General features: G+C 37.7%; 2 protein-coding genes across 6 annotated transcripts in view; one reads left to right on the forward strand and one right to left on the reverse strand.

The window, feature by feature from the left end:
* The window catches only part of LOC145988676 (uncharacterized), a 55,965-nt gene extending 36,397 nt beyond the window's left edge, over positions 1-19,568 (reverse strand). For 3 of the 5 annotated variants that reach the window (XR_014441775.1, XM_083123746.1, XM_083123742.1), the window contains exon 1: positions 13,059-13,277. The gene's annotated coding sequence lies outside the window, so the exon portion shown is untranslated. Of the gene's footprint in view, positions 1-1,798; positions 2,026-13,058; positions 13,278-19,437 lie in introns of those variants that run through there. The other 2 variants (XM_083123744.1, XM_083123745.1) reach the window with 2 other exon arrangements.
* Positions 1-21,828, forward strand: part of LOC145988677 (hemolymph lipopolysaccharide-binding protein-like) — a 74,780-nt gene that overhangs the window by 9,024 nt on the left and 43,928 nt on the right. The gene's annotated exons all lie outside the window — the stretch shown is intronic.

Genomic DNA, 21,828 nt, shown 5'->3' on the forward strand with positions numbered 1-21,828 from the left:
ATCCTGCCTGATCCGAAAATTCTGGATCCGGATCCAAAAGTTCTGTATCCGGATCCGAAAGTACCGGATCCGGATCCGAAAAATTTTAGGAACCAACCGGATCCGGATTTCGGATCCGCCAGGATCCGGATCTGGCCATCCCTAGTCCATATAGGCCTATGCTTGTGATTGTACTTTCATTCTTCTCATTTCATCACCATTCATCCTCATCTTCGCGACGAGTCAAATGTGGCAGAAAAGTGAAGTAAAACAAAATAAATCAATGATACAAAAGAAGTTATTGACAAATGTAAGAAAAATCTCGTAATTTTCTATGCTGTTAACAAACACCGCTTATTTTTTCAAGTTTTGCTTCTACTGATTAAATGAGTTTTAATTGTTGCAAAACGCAGCCCTGTAATTTCCGATTCGAATGAAAAGTAAATGAAACTTCAGGCAATGGCAATAAAGCGAAAGACATTTGAGCAAACTGACTTTGTAAAAGGTCGACACTTTTCACAAGTGTTTTTCCTTCAGAAACATACGCGACAATTAGAAACACAAAGACAGAAGAATCACCTTGAATATTAGGGAACAGATGCAAAAACAATCAGTGGCAGATCCATGAGGACATTGGGAGGAGTATTTGCAATATGTACTTCACCTACTTCAGAATATATTCCAACCTACATTTACAATGATTTATATAAATGTATAATAGTCGCGCTGCCTTCATATTTATTGTGATTAGCTAATCTAAACCAGAGGTTTTGAATCCTGGGATTTGGCCCTTTAAATTTTGTTTTGATAGTTAAATAAGCTTCTAAGAAGTGAGTTTTACATGTTTTTCTTAAAACTCGGATCTTTATTGCGTACATGCTGTATGAAGCAAAGTGTTGCCGAAATCTAAGACGCATATTCTCTTCTTCCGATGAATCTTTTCCTTCTTTAATTGTAATTTTGAAGAGATCGAAGTTATTCCTTGAATAACTAATATTTTAAAAAAAAAAAACAGGTCAGGTTTCATGCGTACACAAAAAGTATTTTATGGGGAACGTAGTTACTTTGATAAGTTTGGGGAACCAAGTGAGTAATTTTCTCTCCATGACAGCATTGAATAGTTTAGAAAATAATTGCTAAATTCAACTGGAATAAATACCCCCCTTTTAAAGTCGAGACGAGAACGAAATCAAACGCTTCGAGACTTATCGTGAAGACACCGGGAACGAGACGAGACCTCTGTAAAATCAAACGAGAGCGAGATTTAGTGACCGAAACTATCGGTCTCGTTCCAGTTTGAAAACGTTCCTTCGATTATTTGGAACATTTATCTAAACGACATCTTCAGACATACGCATTCGGATATCTGCCTGCTTATTTGTAGATAAGGCATATATTTATTTAGTTTACAGTAACTGCAGTGTAATGGACTAAAACAGGAAAAATAATATCCATCTTCCGAGCAATCGTCGATCTAATATGGAAAAGTATGGATATGATAAATGGTCTTAGGCCCGGATTTAGAGGAGCTACGGCCCCGGGCCTGTCAGTAAAGGGGCCCCTATTTGGGAAAGACTGCATTGAAAATGGCTACAAAATAGGGGGGATGAGATGTTTGAAACGTGGTAAAGACATCAAAAATAACTATAGTAACCAACTACTGGTCTAAAGTTATAACTGAAATTGAGGTCTCACGACGTTGCTAGCCTCTGAGCTTGTTTGGGCTTGTTCTATCTTGCATTCCACCAGTTCATTATCAATCTTTATCATTCCAACAGGCGTGATAAATAGAAAAGAAGTGGAAAAATAAATTAAATACCTATGTGATCCAAGTCAGAATGCACACCCGGCAGCCACAATTAACAGTAGGAGATTTGTCCATCACCAAGTTCGTACACTCGACGTCCCAAATGTGATGGTAATGGAATGAAAACGCCAATCAGCAGAGGACATCTGCTTCAGCATCAGAACAATTCCATTTTAAAATAGCATAGGATGTAGAATAAAAATTAAGAGGAATAGGCAACTTTCCTACTCTTATCTTAGCCGCCGATTACATTGCACATTACACACCATATATAGAAACAAGCATTAGTAGACAGTTCAAGGAATGTGGCTGTGACGATGATGCTACAGCTTCCTTAGTGTGTGATTATGTGCATAAAGGAAGATAACACTTGAGGACAAATTTTATAGCTTTTAAAGCCATATTTATACACACTTAGAGTATTCTATTGCAACTTGAGAAAGGCCGACTCATGTGCATACGAAACTTGTATTTACAATGCAGAAAAGAGATATTAGACTTGTGCATAAAGCTCAACCCAAGTCCACATTCAGAAATGCTTTCCACCACTCTATTCTTACTATATGTGCATATGTTTATTGCCCATATAGGTAATGATGAAATGCTAGTTAGAAACAAGCACGAAACAAGCACATTCATGAACATGATACAAGACAAAGACAAAATTTGTACATTCAGACGCACAGACTGCATTGTGTAAATGTCTAAATATAAACTTCCATCTTGTCTTAAACAATACCACTCTAAATTGAAAAGTTCATGCAAAGGTACGTAGATTAAACTGAGCATTGACTTATACATTTTCAGTTATCTTAATATTGCTTCAATATAATGAAAATTTTCAAATTTTATGCTACTGAAAACATTACAAACACCTCATAAATTCTAGCGTTTTCAATATTCTTAAAATATTCCAAAAAAAATCAGTGAATTCTGAAGTTTTTATTGTATGTACTCGTATTTTTCTCTTTATTGCATATACTATTTGTTATACTGCAATTTTTATAAGACGTAATTATGTATTTTTCACGCCAAAAAATCAAGCATTTTATAGTTGATTAGTCTACCGGATTTGTAGTAAAACCTCAGGTCTGTCACAGGTTCAATTCTCACCACCGGCAAAAAAAATTGTTTGACTGAGGGCGAGAGAAGAGGCCCACTCTCGAATTGTAGCGTTACAATAGTTATAAGTAGGCACACTAGGGACTAGGCAATGAATATGGATATTTATCATTGCATGCTACTTCATGTCTGTTTCATCTTTTGGTAGAAAATTGAAACAGAAAACGCAGAACAATAGGCTGAATTTATAAACCTAAAGCGAGTATTTTCTAACTCCTACATAACCTATATTGTTTTTCACTTCAACTCTCGTGCTAAAACAAGGTAATTCCACGCACCTACATTACTACACTACCGCGACATGAAATGAAGATTGACTGATGGATTAAAATGGAAGTTTTTGGTGCGCCAGCACTTCGGCTATTTACACCTGTCGTATTATGCAGGATCAAGCCCCTTACCATGACTAAAATCAACACGCGTCTTTGGGGATTTAAATCTCATTACTTAAAAGCTGAGGCTGTAAAGGGGCTCTTAGCACATCTAATGACAAAACACAGGGACAACGCACAGCCATACAGAGGATTACACTGGCTGTAGGTCCAGACGCCAGGGCCTCGCTGGCCTGCACAAATGAAGTTTACCGAGATGTATTAAGTGGAATTGAGGTTGACACATGAAGATGAAGGAAGAGTGAGAGTTACTTTGGAAGAGACAATTAACATCCATGGAGAACATGACCCGTTGTTTTTCACTCCTGCGGATTTTTCGGCCTCGTCTTTGAAAGTGCAACAAAGAAAACTGTATTTTCAACGACTACAGAATACAAAATTCCCAGAATTTACGAGATGGGTAATATAACCGTAACGGTGTCTCCGACAGTTGTATCTGTTTCAGCCCTTTACTAGAAGGCAATCAAAGGTTAGAAATGCATAAAAACACAATTCATGTGCATTGTGCAGCCTTTTAAACTGAACAAAAGACTTGTAATTTTTCATTATTAAATATAGAAATACATTTTTAAGTCCACTTCAGAAAATGTTTGGCGGAAGGGGGCACATAATGATGACTTTGAGGTCACTATGTTGCCGGAATTGAGTATGTGCTCTGGGTGAAATAAAACTATGGATACATGTCAAATATCTTCATCCTAACTGTTCACCACAAGATGGGTAATCAGTACCGTCAACTTCACGTTTCAGATGTTCAAAAAAAGTCAGTGTACAACAGTAATACAATTGAAGTTGCAGTTTACAAGTAGGACGAGAACCATAATGCAATGTGCCTCCGCGGAATATCGAATCCGATACCGCTTGAGTTTGTCTTCAATTTGTTTTTAAGTCCACTTGATACATAGAAAGGCTAATCGGTACTGGACCTCCACGTGTTAGACCCTTGATTATAAGGCACTACGTTACCATACTATTGGGGAGGCCTCCCATACCCTTTGATTACAAGAAGGCAGTTATATCACTAGGCCCATTATGTGTATATTTGCATGTTATTCTGAAGTGTTAACCTCTGTCTCTCGAATTATATGCATCTATTAGGACCTTGGCTACTTTTATCGTAGGTCAACCGATTCCTTGCCCACAAAGCCACCGCCACTGCTTGTAGAATAGATATTCCAATGCACTTCCTTGGTGTTGGATGAGTGCACAATCGTTACACGTGCAGGCAATATAGTATGACATTCGCGTTTATAATGAGTTTTATGTAGTCAAAACAGAAGGTTAAACCCAATAACCTTAGCACGTGTGACCTTGCTGATTGTTAATCATACGAACGAGGAAATTGTTTACTCCCAAAACCCTTTTCGTCACAGAAAACAAACAAAACCAGACATTTTTATTCGCATCGATTTTGAGCCACCTACATTGGACAAACAATTCCCACATCTTCGAAGCTATGAATTCTGAAACATGTTATTGCATTGTGTTTGTTACTTTTCAAACTACGCATACAAATCTCGATCATTTTAAAATTGTAATTTTAGGTCGACACAATATCTTGGGAAATATTTGTTAATAATAATAACAAATTGACGAATCTATAGCAATAGAATTGTGGGCGTACCATATCTCTATCAATTGGTGAAGCTAAGAACATTCCTTTCCGAAAGAGATTTGAAGCATTTCCGGTCTCTTCTTATCTATCCCATCTTCTGAGAGATGCCTCCACTTAAACTTATATTAGCCTACTCTACGGTACAACGGAACCTCAACGAGTATGCTACTACTCTACGAGTTGCTTCCAAAGTTAACCTACAAGCTACCACTTTGTGGACCCAGGCATCGACTATTATGAAAAGAATTTACCGGGCCGCGATCTCACGTAGGCTGAGAATCACAACAAACTATTGCTGTGTATTATAAATATGAAAGAGAGGCAAAATATATAGACGAGGAAGCGGTATTTTCTGACGTTCCTTACTGTGCATAAAGTGGGCTTAAAACAAAAACTCAAATTTAAACTCATTTCCTGACGCTGCTGCTAGAATGTAATGTTATGTTGTACAATTTTCCAATAAGTGCTAGTTTTGCAGAAAAGTTTTTAACGTTTTAACCGTAATTTGTTAATGAATTTTACCACATGTCTTAGGTATTTATATCAAAATTATTTGGCATCTAATTTGAAATCTTATTACAAATTAATTATAAAATAATTATTAATTTGTCTTACGTATTATTTATTATTTAAAAAAATCATTGGTGTCTGTATGAAGAATGGAAATAAACACTTCATGAATATCATAGTTTTTATTGAAACTCTCGTAAAATAAAATCCTTGTGTACTTTTGAGTTCAGCCCTCAAGTTTGTGTTGTAGAGCCTTCCTTATGGCGCAGTTGTAGTGTCGCAGCCGTGTAATCAAGGTATGCCGGGTTCGATTCCCGGTGGAGGCACATAGTGGTTCGGATCCCACTTTAAACTGTAGGTCCAGTCCCGATTAGCCTTGTTGTGCATAAAGTGAACTTAAAACACCAAATCAATCAATTAAGTTGGTGTTATTTTCTTTCTCTCTCTCTTTCTTTTTTGAAACAACAGAAAATGCAAATAATATTTGAAAAAGAAGTTCGATTATAAAGTTGATTCTTATTAACAGTTGCAGTCAGATACTACATGTGATTCGCTAAAGTCAGTAAATATTCCAGAATTGTTTTTTTTTATATATATATAATTACTTCTGTTCCTTTGCTAATCTTAAGGCTACGCTAGAATGAAGAAAGCCACATTTCCGAATTGACATTCATAAAGTAATTGCATTGTAAGTAGAAACTAAATTAGTCGTTGAGTCTCTGGCCGTGTAATTCAGGTCCAAAATATGTATTAGTGTGAGTGAGTTTACCTGCTTTACAATAAAGTTACTAAACTCGTGGAAGAAAATCAAATTCCTGTGGCTAGTTCAAACGCATATATGGACCACTTTAGGAGCATTAAGATTTATCTTGTGAAATAACTACGCGCATTGCCTGCTTACTTCCTTGCTAACGCCGGAAACTTTGATGCACACGAACACGCAGGACTTAGGTTAGCTATTATGAGGAATTGTAAATACGATGCCTTCTCTAAAGAAAGGGGGACGGTTGCTACGGAAACGCTGAACACGCAGATTTGATACTGTCAAAGCTAGCTCCCTAGCCGTACGAATGTTTCTTACTTTCTTAGCAACGCTCCTTGCAAAGAATCATGATTCTGGTTGGAGGAAGTAGATGTCAGCTGCGAGAATAATAAATAGACGTCTATGAGGAAACTACATGAGTTCGGAAAATGTGAACAGATGGCTGCTGAAATTGAATGGGTAAAATCAGGTAACTGGATTAAATTTAGATAATTAAGTTGGTTATATGTATGCATATATTATAATATTTGAAATTCACTTAAGATTTTTCATTATTTATTTATTAATAAATTTGAAATGACAATAACATTACTTTAGTTGCTTTTTGTAATTTATATTCATTAATGTCATTTTCTGTCAATTTAACAAATAGCAACAAAAAAATGAATAGTGTCTACTGGTGGTCGGTCTAACATCCTGCTAAAGTTCGTCTTTTCCTAATTTTTCCGGCATCGAACAGGTACAGAAGCTTTTATTTAACAAAATATCATCTTAAAAAGGTTTGTGCAAATATTTAGGAATTTGTCTACAACCTTTATCCATAATACGTTGAATTCATTGTTTTAATTAATTGGTTTATTTTATTTCACTTCGCTTTTCTGCCACTTTTGGCAGAAGACGGGGATGAGTGACTATATGATGAAATAAATGAAGGGATACTCACAAAGAACACCCATGCCCAGGCCGGAATTCGAAACCGGGACCCTTGGCGTCGTAGAGCGATGTGCTAATGTCAATGTTACAATAAAACAATTAGTAGCAAACGTTTTCAGAAATTGGGTTCAAATTGTACATTTTTAAACCTTGTTAATGAATTTACATAAAAATCTGTACGATGCAAGAAAAGCACCTACATGGTAATGGTGTTTAACAGTTATTAGTAATCTATTTTAGAAGACCTTAACTGATAAAGTGTGAAAATAGGGCACCGATTTGGGTGAAAAGGAGGGGTAAGCACAGACGGTTGTGGGGGAAACGCCTCTTAAAATAGCGTAAAATCGTGCCGAAATTCAGCTTTCCCTCATTTTCTTCTCCGGAAATAGCCTTTATTTACAGGTTCATTCAACGGAACACATGTCATCGTCAGATGTAATCACTACCAACTATACACTGCTATATCATTGTTCGTGTGAGAATATCTCTCTCTAATTATATTACCATGACTGTGTTGTTCCCATTTCAGGTGGGGCCTCCCCGATGGGGCAATGGTAGCGTCGTTGCCTTGTAGTCAAGGGATCCCGGGTTCGATACCCTGTGGAGACACATAGTAGTTCGCGATCCCACTTTAAACTGTAGGTCCAGTCCCGATTAGCCTTATTGTGCGTAAGGTGGACCTTAAAACACCGTCAAGTGGACCTAAAAACACCAACTTAACCCATTTCAGGTGACTCATCTTCATAGGTCTTTACAAAAATTAATGGAAGAAGACCAGTAGATATCAAAAATAGATATATTGATTTGTTCCATTATGATGTTAGTTTCTGCTGCAACCAACATCCATATTACAAAACAAAACAAAATAATCCTATCAAACAGTTACTGCTATTACACACAGAGTGTTTCTTCTGTGAATTATAGTCCCTCAACAGATAAGAAAATAGACAAGAACAATGTTTCTGATATTGTTCTTATGACCATGAATTTTTGTATAGCAAACCTTTGAGGAAGGAGATAGAATGAATAAGTCGTTACAATCAGATCGTTTGTCTGCCTTCAAGTGGCAAAACGTGATGTAGAAACGTTAAACGGCATAGCAACACAAACTTTTCTATGTACCTAAGCTATCCCATTAACAATGCAAGCAACACCTTGACGAAAACCAATAAAAATCCTTCGGTTGCGTCACGTGCATTGCAACATCTAAGAAAAGGTGAAGTAAACTGCTCTGTGGCATTGCTGCTGCAAGCTTTGCCTTGCCAATATGCCAACCACTGTTTTTGCCTTTGTTTTTATTTGATCCATGTTAAGATTTAGGGAAAAATACAAATATATTTCTAACCACGTGTTAAGAAATTAGAAGACCAATTTTCATGTGTATACCGAAACGTCATCCCAAGACCCTGAAAATTCCCAGGAAAATTCGCCATATTGAAAACATCAGCCATGTTAGATTGCATGCATGGGTGTTCGTACTTTTTCTACCGTAACTTCTACACTACTCAACATAAAAAATTGATATTTTTTGCATCCTTTCCTAGATTTAACACTAACGATGAAATTAAAAAATGAGTAGGCATGCGGAGAGAGGAGTTATTGAAATATTTTCGGTAATTAGGGTTCAAAAAGTGCATATTTAGATTAAAATGAGCAACTTCATTTTAAAATTTTGGGCACGTCAGCACATAGCCTAGGCTATTTGTGCCCGTCACGCAAATAGGGGATGAGTCCCTTAACTAAAATAAAATTTCAGAGATAGGATCCTAACATGAAAAAATGTCTTAAAAACTTTGTCAATTAATTGATAAAAATACTACTGGCGTTGACTAATAGCAACAACCAAAGTGTAACGTCTCCGAGGATAAGATAGCCACACCCTAGCCAAGAGCTAAGGCGGGAAAAGGGCACTCGGCATAAACAAGGACAAACATAGGCAAACACGACCCCACAGATTGTCACACTCGGGGGCGGAGCCGGGGGGGTGCGAAGAGGTGCTTGCACACCCCTCTTGAAAACCAATTTTCAACCGAAAATACTGCTAACTTTTCACAGAGGAAAAATATTGGAATAACCAAAAATAGTTTCTGGCAACCAAATATTTGCTTAAAAAAACGACAAACAAATGATTATACACCAGTACTAAATGCTCTTTAGTAATCGAGCACATGTGCTTATAGTTACCAAAGAATTTGTTCAAAATTACCAACTTACGTTAATGGTACTATGTTTATTGTTTACAGTTAACAAATGTGTTTTGTTAATTCAACGAAATTAGTTTTTTTCTGTGGTGCAGTGTTATTCATGTTATGACTTACGAAAACCATGTCGTCATTATAATTAATATACGTATATAATATTGAGTATTGAAGAGAGACCACTATTATTGTATACTACAGGCAAGCTATTGATACTAATCTGAAAGAGAAGCCGCATTTACTTCTTTGAACATGTTGTGGTCAAAGCAAGCAAGCAAAACTGAATCAAGTCATTGACATATTTTCATAGAAGCCTAGTGAAAGTCGATTGATATTTGATGTACTGGCGCATGTTTCATGTTTCCTTTATTTTCAACATCGCACCCCCTAAATTTCATTTCGCACCACCTCAGTACCCCTAGATAATTAATCCTAGCACCGCCGCTGGTCACACTGATCGTAGGTCCGGTTGCCTCCCCCAAAACCTTGGACGGAAACAAATTCTAAGGGGGCAAACAGACGGCCAAGAGCACCTGCAGGAAGGCAGGGGAACAAATGGGTAATTCCCCCCTCGATTTCAAATTTTATGCAAATAAAAATAAGTTTCGAAAATTTTCATATTAACAGTTGGGAATACAGATCTCTCGTTCCTAAAATAAACAGCAACTTTAATTCAGGGTTACGAATAATTATATCTGAAATATTCTCCCTTGCTTAACAAAGAAATTTCTGTTTATATGTTTACACTTGACTTACAGTTGTTCTATAACCCCAAGAAAACGGAATGAAATAAATGTTTTATGTACAAAACTTTTACTGAAATTCCGCCAATGTAGGCGATTTTCATAATTATGGATTACTTCAATAGAAACTTCCTGGTCGAGTTTTAAAGAATCTGTACGGAATGCCTTCTGTTTCGAGAGTTTAATAGATTCGTTGAAAATTTCTGCCATATGTACGCTCAGAGGAGACTCTAAGGGGAGAGCCGCTGTGCCATGGCTCAGAAAAAGAAAAAGCACTTGCTTTGCCAAAATATAGTTAAATTAATACATTTACAAACGAGGAGATTCGAATCTTGTAAGCGTTCGAGCTTACGGCCGCCTCAATTCCTGCGCCGCATCCCCAGCTGTTTATATTTGTAAAAAATCACACGCAAAATCTATCAGTATAAGAATTTTACTTAGAGATATAATTCAATTTCTTGCATTGAATTCTAAAAATTGTAGATCTACAGTTCATTTAGCAGATAATCATATTTCAGTTGTTAGTAACACCGACTGTTGATGTACCGTCTGCCGTGCTGGGGTTGCAAATTATAAACAAAGCAAGGCGAGAATACCGTGATCGACTCGGTGTCTCTAATTGTTCAGTGTTTTTTTTTCGTTTTAGTGAAGTGAAAGTGTCCGATGGTGTGTGAAAGGAAGGGTAGTTAGTAAAGATGAGTCAGATTAGAGCATTATTACATACACCGTTTTCCAAGGTACTATACGATATTAAATTAAAAGTTAAACAACTTGGCTGTCCCACGCCAGATTTAAACATCAATTCTATTTAAAATATTAAAAAAAAATGGTAAAGGTGACAGGCGTCGAAATTTTAATAGTCGCATTTATTTCCTAGAAACTCTGGCCGACCTCCGCACAGCATGCTACGACGCCAGGGATTGCGGGTTCGAATCTCGGCCTGGGCATCGGTGTTCTTTGTGAGTGTTCACTTATCCTTATCTTCACGATTAGCCAAAAGTAGTACAAATGCGAAGTAAAATAAACCAATCTTAGGAACTCTGAATTTTTGTCTGCAATTTTAGTAAACAAAGTTCCATTAAATTACCTCTTTCATTAGATTTCTATGACATATACTAGCGAAAATTTTTCGATTTCTTGATCACGTTGGCACTACCCATCATACTAGCTGCCAGCCGCCACTGTGTACGCTTATAGGGGAGTTAATGTTAGGTCCTAAGCACTACATGCCTCTGTTTTGAGGCTATGGGATTAAAGGAGTTAGCAATTTTTCACTTATTAACACATGCTATATTTAAGTCTTTATTATTTTTATGTGCTGGGGCGCTAATTCATGTCATAGGGGATGTTCAAGATATTCGTTGTATGGGTGGCTTAATTAATAAAATACCAATAACTATCTCCTGTATAATAATTTCTAGCCTTGCTCTATGTGGTATACCGTTTTTGGTCGGATTTTATTCTAATGATTTAATTTTGGAGATGTTAAGTATATCTTTTTTAATTTGGTGATATTTATTTTATTATAGATTTCTACTGGGATAACTATATCTTACAATTTTCGGTTAAATCATTATTTAGTTGGTAAATCTTATAGAGGTATATCATTCCAATTCTTGGCGCATGGACAGAAATAAAAAGGAAGTGTTCGAAGTAGGTGGATGCAAGGGATTGTATTCCCGCAGCTAGGAAAAATTATGCAAAGCATCCTCCCAACTGACTCCATTGTTCCTACAGTATATTAAAACGTAGGAGCATACACCTCCAGCTAGACTAAAGGCTCACGAACATACGCCCACACCGTCAAATTCTTCCCTGCTCCTTGCAAAATTCTTTGGCACGCTACTATAACTACGTAACTGTATTTTGATCAATCTGATCACAGTAAACTTTGAATCAACGTACACTTACTCGTAATATCCACAAACCTGGATTTAGGATTTACTTGAAATACAGTATATTTACATTTAAAACAATTCCCATGTTTCAGCTTTTTGCAATTATGGTATCTTCGTTTACCCCCCCCCCCCCATAGAAATAGCACTATTTCTCTATTGGACACGATCTACTGAAAACTTTCTAAAAAAAATGGTCCGTTTTCCTATTGAATGTGTAAACGGAATTAGTAAAATATATCATTCTTTTCAGAAATTCACTTTGAGTGTATTCACTTACATTAAATGATTCATAACTGACATATTTTGTATGTTCGAAGAATTCTCAGGCAAATATGACTAACTGTTGACAGTATGTGAATAAACAGGAAGTTATCTCAAAAATTATTTTTCATTACACACATTTGGAGGAACTTTAGGAGAACTACAACTAAATTGTTCTCAATAACTACATAATATTGAAATTTAAGAAAATTTATATTTCAGTTTTAAATAAAAGGCTCCCAATACAGGTGTGAATAATTTTCTATTTGAACTATATAAAGATAATTTAAAATACTACTTCATATAACAAATATTGAGGAGGCAGGAGTGACAACAATCACTTTCTTATGCATAATGTATATACTCTTGAGGAATTTTGGGGGCAGAAAGAGCATTGCTCCCCTAAAGTCACTGCCTATGCTACTAAATCCTTTTCAAATTTGTGTACACTTCCCCTCACAATCTGTCTCTAATATAATTCAAAGTACTATTAAATTCTCTTCGAATTTGAATTTTTTATGATTGAATTCTGAGAAAATTAAAAAGCACTGGTTACCACTTTTTCTTAAAGAACGAGCCATACTAGTATATGTCAATTCAATCAAACGTTAATAATTATTTAAATTTGACTAAACTGTTTTAATAGTGCATATTTTAACAATTTGGAAGTGCTTTTAATGAATTAAAAGATGAGAGTGTTCTTGTGGTCACCCAAATGTGCATATTGAGAACGTTGGAATCAATTAAAAGGTGTTTTGATGAGCGCGTTGGGAAAGTAGATAAACCGCCGTTATAGGCTACTAGATATTACGCCACTGACAGTAAGTCACAACTTACCCCACTGCATCCACAAGCACTACAGTAAATCCTGTTCAAACCAAAACAGTGAAAACCGTAGTCGTGACCGACTGCGTATTTGGAATTCCGTTGTTATTGCTCCCTCGAAACGTCACCTTGAAACGTCTTGGTACTGGCGTATGAACAATGCGGACAGCCTTCGTTATTATCAGCAAAGCAAGTTGCTTTCTGCTATGAAACAAGTGATGTTTCACGTGCCTGTGTAGAAAACAGAAGATACTTGTTCTACAAAATAATATCAGCATAGTAGTCTTGTGTTACTTTGTACTCACCATTGTTTATACAACATTACACTTTTGGTATTCACCACTTCGTAAATCACTGGAATGTTTTCCCAACGCTCAAAAATTGTGTGTGAAACATTGTAAGCGAGAGGCATATCGATTCACTGTGCTTAAGAAAAAAGTTCGTCCTATCGTGAAAAACGGCGATATTGTCTGCAGAATATTTATCGTATTGGTTATATCGACTCAACAATATTTACCTCATTATAAATACTTCTTGGATCGATGGATGGATTGATTGATTAATTGATTTGGTATATTTTACTTCGCCACCTTTGGATAATTCGCGAAGACATTAATGAGTGTTGATATGATGAAATAGATGAAGGGGGCATTCACAAAGAACACACATGCCCAGAACGGGATTGAACTAGGGACTGTTCAGCGGAGGCCGGCTCAATAATTAATCTTATCGATGAGGTAACCTTTCTGTCACGGGTAGTGCAGGAATGAAAACACGCGCTGAATTGGATTGTGTCTAACTTTTCTCTATTTCTCGTTCTATTTCACATACTTTACGTTGTATTTATAGTTTATACTTCTTGTGTCAATCATGACGATAAGGATGAATGATGAACTGAAGAAATGGATAATAGGAAAAACACAATGATACATCCATGCCTTGGGGCCTCCCAAATGGCGCAGTGGTAGCGTCGTCGCCTTGTAATCAAGGGGTCCCGGGTTCGATACCCGGTGGAGGCACATAGTGGTTCGGATTCCACTTTAAACTGTAGGTCCAGTCCCGATTAGCCTTACTGAGCATAAAGTGGACTTAAAACACTAAATCAACCAACCAACCAACCAACATCCATGCCTTGATCAGAATTCGAACCTGAGTCCTTTGGCTTCGCAGCGCGTTCCTGCATCCAGGGACGGCGCTACAGGGGGGCTAGGGAGGGGGCTGAACCCCCCTTGTAGCCCCCAGATTTTTTGACCGAAAATAAGAAAAACTAGAAGTTTTCTTGCTTAATTTTTTGGATGACAAAATTTTCATTTGGCCAATCATACAGCTAAATGTGAACAATTATTAGCCCCTATCAATCGAATCACTATTTTTAGAAAGAGATCTAACAGGTGCGAAAAATGAATTTTTATAAGTAGGAGGACGTTCAATATCTAATGAACAGTCAAGTTTCATTTATGTTTGTTAGTTCCTCATTCGAGTACCAGTAATATGAGTGTTAGCAATGTCCTCTCATTCGCGTCAATGTTAAGTATATCCTTATCGTTGGAAATATCCGAGACGGAGAAATACGATATTAAGGAATCAACCTATTTCTTAAGTACTAAGAACTGGAAATATTAAAATTGAGCTCTCCACCCCGGTAGTCTAGTTGTAAGACTGCAGCCTTGTAACAAAGTGGTCCAGGGTTTGATCCCTAGTGGAGGCCCAGGGCTCGAAATGGAAATTTTCATGAAACTGAATGCTTTACTTTCGTTAACATAGCGTTGTTTTTCTTTCCTTTCTTTTTCTGTTGTCTCTCATTACAGCGAAGAGACGCGCTGTATTAATACGTATTAATAATGGTTAGGCTAATATTAAAATTCACACTGAAAATAAAAATGTTGTAAAATATGTACAAACATTAAACGTACCGGAAGAGTCCGTTGCCATCTCTGGCGAAGAGCAACGGGGGGAAAGTTCCAGATATTCACGAACCAGGACGCCATTCCTCGACAAGCTGTGGATCTCGTCCCGATTAGCCTCTGTGCATGTAGTGGATGTGAATACAAATCCAACGAAACAAATGCTGCAATACGGTGCAAAAATTAGCACGCTTGGGCAATTGTAATGCTCGTAGGCCTACATATATATTAATCAATTATCATTTGTGAGGTTAAAAAATAATTTCTGCAGTACTGTCACAGAAGCACATTTTTATTCCAACATGTGCAAGCAAAAGAGATACATGTGAAGAGGATATTAAAGTTAAGATCCATTTTCCAGTTTTTGGTCACCTAACTTCTAAATTAAAGGAAAGCTTTACTAAGGATAATGATGTGTTAATTGCAGTTAGGCGTTTCAGTTCAGAAAGTGCCGATGAAAAGCTACAATCTTTGGCCACCCACTACTTTTGTGATATGGATAGTTTAGAGTCTGAATTAAAGCTGATGCCTAAAGTTATGGCAAGTTACGAGACAGAAAGGAAACTCAAGAATCCTTCAGCAGCTGCTTGCACTGGTTGAAACGTTCAAATTCGCCTTTCATATTTTTAATCTTTGTGTTATTGTAAATTGCAGTGTGCATACCCCATCAACAGCTGGATGTGAAAGAACATTTTTCTAGTATCACAGCAAGTCAGATGTTACCTTCGTAATCGGATTGGTAACTAGAGGTCGAGTGCTTCAAAATATTGTCTTGAAGGTAACAGTTATTTGGCAAAAGAGCACTATGTTTATGCGATGGGAAAATTTTCGATTCTGACAACACCCCCTCCCCCCGCTCCGAAAGTTAGGTCCCAAAGTTACGCCCATGTTAGCCCCCCAACCCCCGTTTGAAAAGGAAATCTGAAGGACCCCACCCACTTATATCAGGCTGGCGCCGCCACTGCCTGCATCACGGATGCCTGCGGGTTGTTTCAATCATCTTGTAATCAAAGGGTCCCGAGATCGATTCTACCAACCCGATGGGCACATTTACATGTTTTGGGTACTACTTAAAGGCTTTAAGTATACTCCTAATTAGCTTCTGTGGATAAAGTTCACTTTAGAAAGAACAAGAAATATATTTAATGAAATTATTCGTCACAGTAGCTGCTTGAAAGTGTAAAACTGAAGCTGTGGCATGCTAAGATATTTCATAAGGGCAGATGTACCCACCAATGTATAATTTCAAAATAACACAAACTGTTTAAGTTGTTTGCTTTAAAAATAAAAATAAACGCAGCCAAGAAAAAAATAATATTATGGGATGGTGGAAGCAGTCCGTGTGGGTGCGAGGCAGATATAATTTGAGGAGGACTACAACGTGGACTTTTTATATTGATTTGAAAGTAGTAAAGTGTTTTAGAGAAGCGGTTCTCAAACCTTTTTCTCATTGTACCCTTTAGTCGTGGGTTTTGGAGATTTTTTTTGGCTGCCTGATTGGTGGAGCTTTTTGATATGTTGGAGGCGTGTATCTGCAATAGAGACTCGGGCTATATGTAGAAAGATGGTAAACATTAGAATTCCACGTTTATTATTTTACTGGGTGTTCGTTCGTTTACAATCTTTATGATTAGTTACAAAAATAAAAATGTGAAACAACGTATGCTAAGAAGTATATAAAAACTTTAATTTTCACATATTTTTCCAGAGTTATTGAAAACAGTAAAGAACAAAAATAAGTTTGTAAACAAACTATCAAGCACAATTTCGGAGTTTTTGTTGTAAATCCTGAGAGTGAGTGGGATGTGCGTGCAGAGCCTGACACAGAGTCTTGATGTCTGGTTGTGCATTTGTAACTTTCAAGCGGAGATTCCGCTCCAAAATTAGTTCATTATAAATTTCGAACGAGTATTTTATTTCAAAACATGTGAAACATAGATAAGAGTGTCAGTGACAAAATCCTTATTTTCCTGTTGAATGTTAAAGCTATGAAATCTGAAACAATGAAGTCTGCTCTACCTACCTGCAGCAAAAATGTTGTCGTGTGGGTATTCTCGACATTTCTCTTCCGAGCTGATTGCATATTCCTTTCAAGTCGTTCATGTACCCCTAGGGGTACGCGTACCACAGTTTGAAAACCACTGTTTTAGAGGATTAGGATGTTCTCTTGCTCATATATAAACACTTCATTGCAATAATGAACGTCTTTCGGTGTTACCGCGTTTGGAAAAAAAATAGGTCCCTACCAGTAAGTAAATGTTATCGAACAGAACGACGGTATTTTTTTTTCACCTCAACTCTTAGCACTCCTCTAGATTGCCTACTTTGGAAATCACTCGTCTTGACGCTACGGTATGCAGACTATGTCCACTAACTTCTGGCCCAGTTTCCTCTTTGAAGCTATTGATTTTTTTGCAACCAACTTCAACCTAACGTTACTTGCCGCGCGAAAGGTTTTGCATTTGAAGTTATAATTCCAGGCGAATTGAAATACTCGTTCTTCACTGCACTAATGAATTAGGGTTATACATATTCAATGATCGGAATTTGTATTAAGTACAGATGAGTAAAACCTTCTAAAAATGAAGAAACTTGTGATTTTTGTAGGCTACTGTAGTACATTCAACACGCATTACAGAATTTCAACTTCTCAGACAATACCTATTTCAATCATCTGGCTTTATACATTCATTACAGAACATCTGCAACTTCATTTTGGATCAGCAGAATATCGGTTTTTATATCAGTGCTTAATCAGTATCGGTCAAGAAATTCATATCGATTCACCCGTATTTTCTACCCATTAAGAACACATTTTAAAAATGACTGATTGATTGATTTGCTTTATTTTACTTCGCTTTTTGTGCCACTTTTAGCTGATTTGCGAAGATGGGGATGAGTGATGATAAGATGAAATTAATGAATGGACACTCACAAATCCATGCACAGGGCGAGATTCGAACCCGGGATTTTAAAAATGGAAATGGTTTATTTCGATTATTAATAGGGCCTCGCCGATGGCGTAGTGGTATCGTCGTCGCCTTCTTCTAATGAAGGGGTTCCAGGTTCGATACACGGTGAAGGCACATGGCACAGTGGTTCGGATCCCACTTTAAACTGTAGGTCCAGTCCCGATTAGCCTTTCTGTACATAAAGTAGACTTAAAGCAACAATTCATTCGTTCGTTTATTAATAAACGAAATAAACTATTATTAATATACTGTAACAACTTCAAATTTGAATCTCAAAACCTTTATCGAATTTTATCACTCTGCCAATTTAACACGAACCGTGTTGATGGAAAGTGAATAGTGTGGTATTTGAGAGCTGTGCAGGTAAGACCTGCTACACGTCAACCAATGACGGTACCAGAGGGGGCAGAGAGACCTCTTGCCAGCTTCATCAACCAACAGGAAAAACTAGATAAATTCTTGAATAAATGCTCTTTTATCCCAAATATGCATTTTCTGTGACTGCCTCAGAAAAAAATTCCGCTTCTCCTAAGCGTCCCCATTCATTTTTATCCGATTTCGTCAATGTCCTTCAACTAAGCAGGAATATTTGTGGGAAGTACTTTTTACACTGGCCTAGGGTCGGCAATGCTTTATATCTGGCTCTGGACACAATAAGTAAAGCAGATAAAACTATTAACTTCGATTTGTTCTCCATATAATAGAGGTTCAACCTGAGACCAAGAAAAACCTATCATGCAACGACTCTCCGGAACATAATATCTTTCATTGTCCTTACTGTTTTCAGAATTTAATATAGTTTATATAGATACTACAAATGCCAATTTATTTTAAATATTGGGATCTATAAAAACAGTTAAAGTTCCTGTAGAACGAAAGAATTACTGACACGTGTTGTAAAATGCGAAAATATTTAGCGAATGGTGCACGAGGTAAGGGAACAACAATGCTCTGAAAATTATATTTGTGTAACAAAATTATTTCTTTTAATTAATTATTTATTTATTATAAGTACCTATATCCAGCAATGGAGACATGCCCTGCCCCTCTCCAAAAGCAAAAGTTTGATTCTCAAATCGTTTAATGGCACAGTTCATTGGCAGAGAGAGAGAACAACTATATAGTTTTCAGCCCTAAAGGTTGTATGAAGGTTAATTTATTCAAAATGTCTTGTCTGACTGAAAATCGTTACAGACCAGCTGTTAACCAATCAATAAATTCTTACGTTTCCATTAATGTTAGTCTAGGAAATAATCATCGCGCCTAAGATTTGCCTCTATTAACAAACTGTAATATTTTACAGAACTCTGGAAGTGTTTCTAAAGAAATGACAACTGATTCTTCAGGTTCCGAAGCAGAATACTCCAAATAAATGTTCAATAATTTTAAATGTGAAAATATTTGTCGCACAGTATAAATCACTAAACTGGAGTGTGTATATATACAACAAAGAGAATTATGAAATATTGTGCACTGAATTGTGAAAATGTGAACAACATTAAAACACATTCTTACCTGTTGGCTGTACTAGTCGATGTGTACTGTGGAGCGTTTTTCTGTGCCGTGACGTCACTCGCCATGCCATTTCGTGACGTGACTCATTGTTACCATAGCAGCCGCTGGTGTCGGTCGATCATTTACTGTTTCATAACGCACTTGCCTTATTGTTCTCCAAGTGTGCCATGCAGAAGGTAAACAAGACCACCTTCCAGCTGATAACACAAGCGACTCCGTAATAAAAGCTGCTGACTTTATCCTTCGCCCGCCCATGCATGGAAGACCACTTCCAAGTGTCGCAGTTGGCGAGTCTCGTGCAGGCAAGTCTCCTGCTGTCTGCTGTTGTATCGGACGGTAAACCATGACCTATAGAAGCGGTTCTAATGCCCGTTTCCACCAACGTTAAGAGGTCCCGTATAGTTCGCTGCATTTTTTGACACTAGGTGTAGTGTAGGTGTTTCCAGAGCTGTAGTGAGGGTACACAGATAAAACAAAATGCATCGTATCTGTTGATGCACTGCCGGCCCTGTGGAGGAGTTGTTACCACATCGCGCTACGACGCCACGGGTCCCGGGTTCGAATCCTGGCCCGGGCATGGATGTTTGTGAGTGTCCATTCATCAATTTCATCATATCATCACTCATCCCCATCTTCGCAAATTAGCCAAGAAGCACAAGAAGCGAAGTCAAATGAAGCAAATCAATCAAACTATTGATGCACTAAAGTGTGGTTTATGACCTCTGTGAAGCATCAGGTTTACAGTTTGATGCATTTTTGTACGTCGCAAAGGTAACACCAAAGTGCATCATATGATCGAAATGAGTATTGCTTTCAGTCGAGATGCACTTTAATGCATCAGCTGGTGTTTTTATGCATCTTCCTGCAACTGTCTCGATAATGCACTTAAACATTTTGTCGGTAAAGTTCCCCGTGTATATAGTACTTGCCATGAAGGCACATCCCCCACCCCATTGATTTGAAGCTGGGTGAGACCCAGAGCTGCTTTATTCCTGTGTATACGGCGGTATATACTCCGTAATCATTAGAGTATACCTTCTGCTGTAACGCGCAAATGTTGTTTCCTTTACATTTATTAATGTAATTTGACCATCACTCCAGTGAGCTTATTACGGTCAAATATGATTTCACCAGGGTTGTTTAAGGTCCAGGAACCTAAAAATTCGAATGGGTTCTATTGGGTTCCGCTGAAGGACCGGAACTTTTTTCTCGCACAATTTAAATTCGGTCCAAGTTGCCTATTGTTTCATTAAAAAAAAGGTTCCTGGACCGTATTTAAATTCATCCGGAAAAAAGGTTCCTGGACCGAATTGAAATGCTTCAAATATGAAAAGGGATTTTCTCTCCTATACCGCGTTTGTTAGAACCTGTCCCGTTTCCCGCGCTAGCGATCGCTCGACAGTTTCGGTGCCAATGAGAAAAGAGGAAAAAATCGTCTGCTGGGCAGCGAGGAGCGAATGGAAGCCAGAAGAGAGGCGCTTACGTAGACGCTGTTGCGACGTTGCGCATTTTAATTGGCTGCCTGGCTTTGACTTTCCCCGGCACGGAGAAAAGCCAGCGACCAGCTAGCGCGGGAACCGGGACAGGTTGTAACAAACGCGGTATAGTCCGGGATTGAATTTATTTACAATTCCTGGACCAGGGTTGGCCGATTAAAAGTTGCCTTCTAAAATTGCCTGCGAGTACGATTTACATTGGAATGTCACACTGCGGTTGTAGAAACCGTAGCGCAGGGAATAAATCATAACGCTATTGCTCTCTCGTGCAGGAACGGCGCTACGGGGGGTCTAGGGAAGGCTGAAGCCCCCCCTCAAACCATGGCCTCAGCCCCCGGTAGCCCCCTAGCTGTTTGTAGTACGGTAGACGCATTTCAACCGAAAACTTAAAAAGTAAAATTTACATTTTCCATTATGAAACTTCCACTGGGGCAAGCACATTTTCTATAGTTCGGTTAGATCGCAAGTACTTTATGACGATGTGTTCTGAAATCAATGGGACACTCGTCATTCGATACTAAGTAATTTGCCAATCAGGAGTCGCCAAACTTGCTATGAAATCATTTGCCTGCCTGGAAGATGGACGTATTCAGTGGCTGTGAGATTGTTCTTTGATTGTTGTTGACACCCTCTGTAAATCGTGTCACTATATTTGGGAATAGGTCTAACAGGTTTGACAAATGAAATTTTATAAATAGGATGACGTTCAAAATCTAAAGAAGCGCTATGCTTTCTTTCTGTTTGTTAGTTCCTCATTGGAGTACCGACAATTGCATGAGAGTTAGAAATGTTCTCTCATTGGTTTCATCGTTATTACCCGAAGGTTTATGGCAGCAGCAACACAAGCCTTCCTATACTTATCATTGCAAAATTCGAGAGGGAGATATACGAAGTT

Source organism: Lepisma saccharinum, chromosome 6, assembly GCF_977018435.1.
Source record: "Lepisma saccharinum chromosome 6, izLepSacc3.1, whole genome shotgun sequence".
NCBI lineage: Eukaryota > Metazoa > Arthropoda > Insecta > Zygentoma > Lepismatidae > Lepisma > Lepisma saccharinum.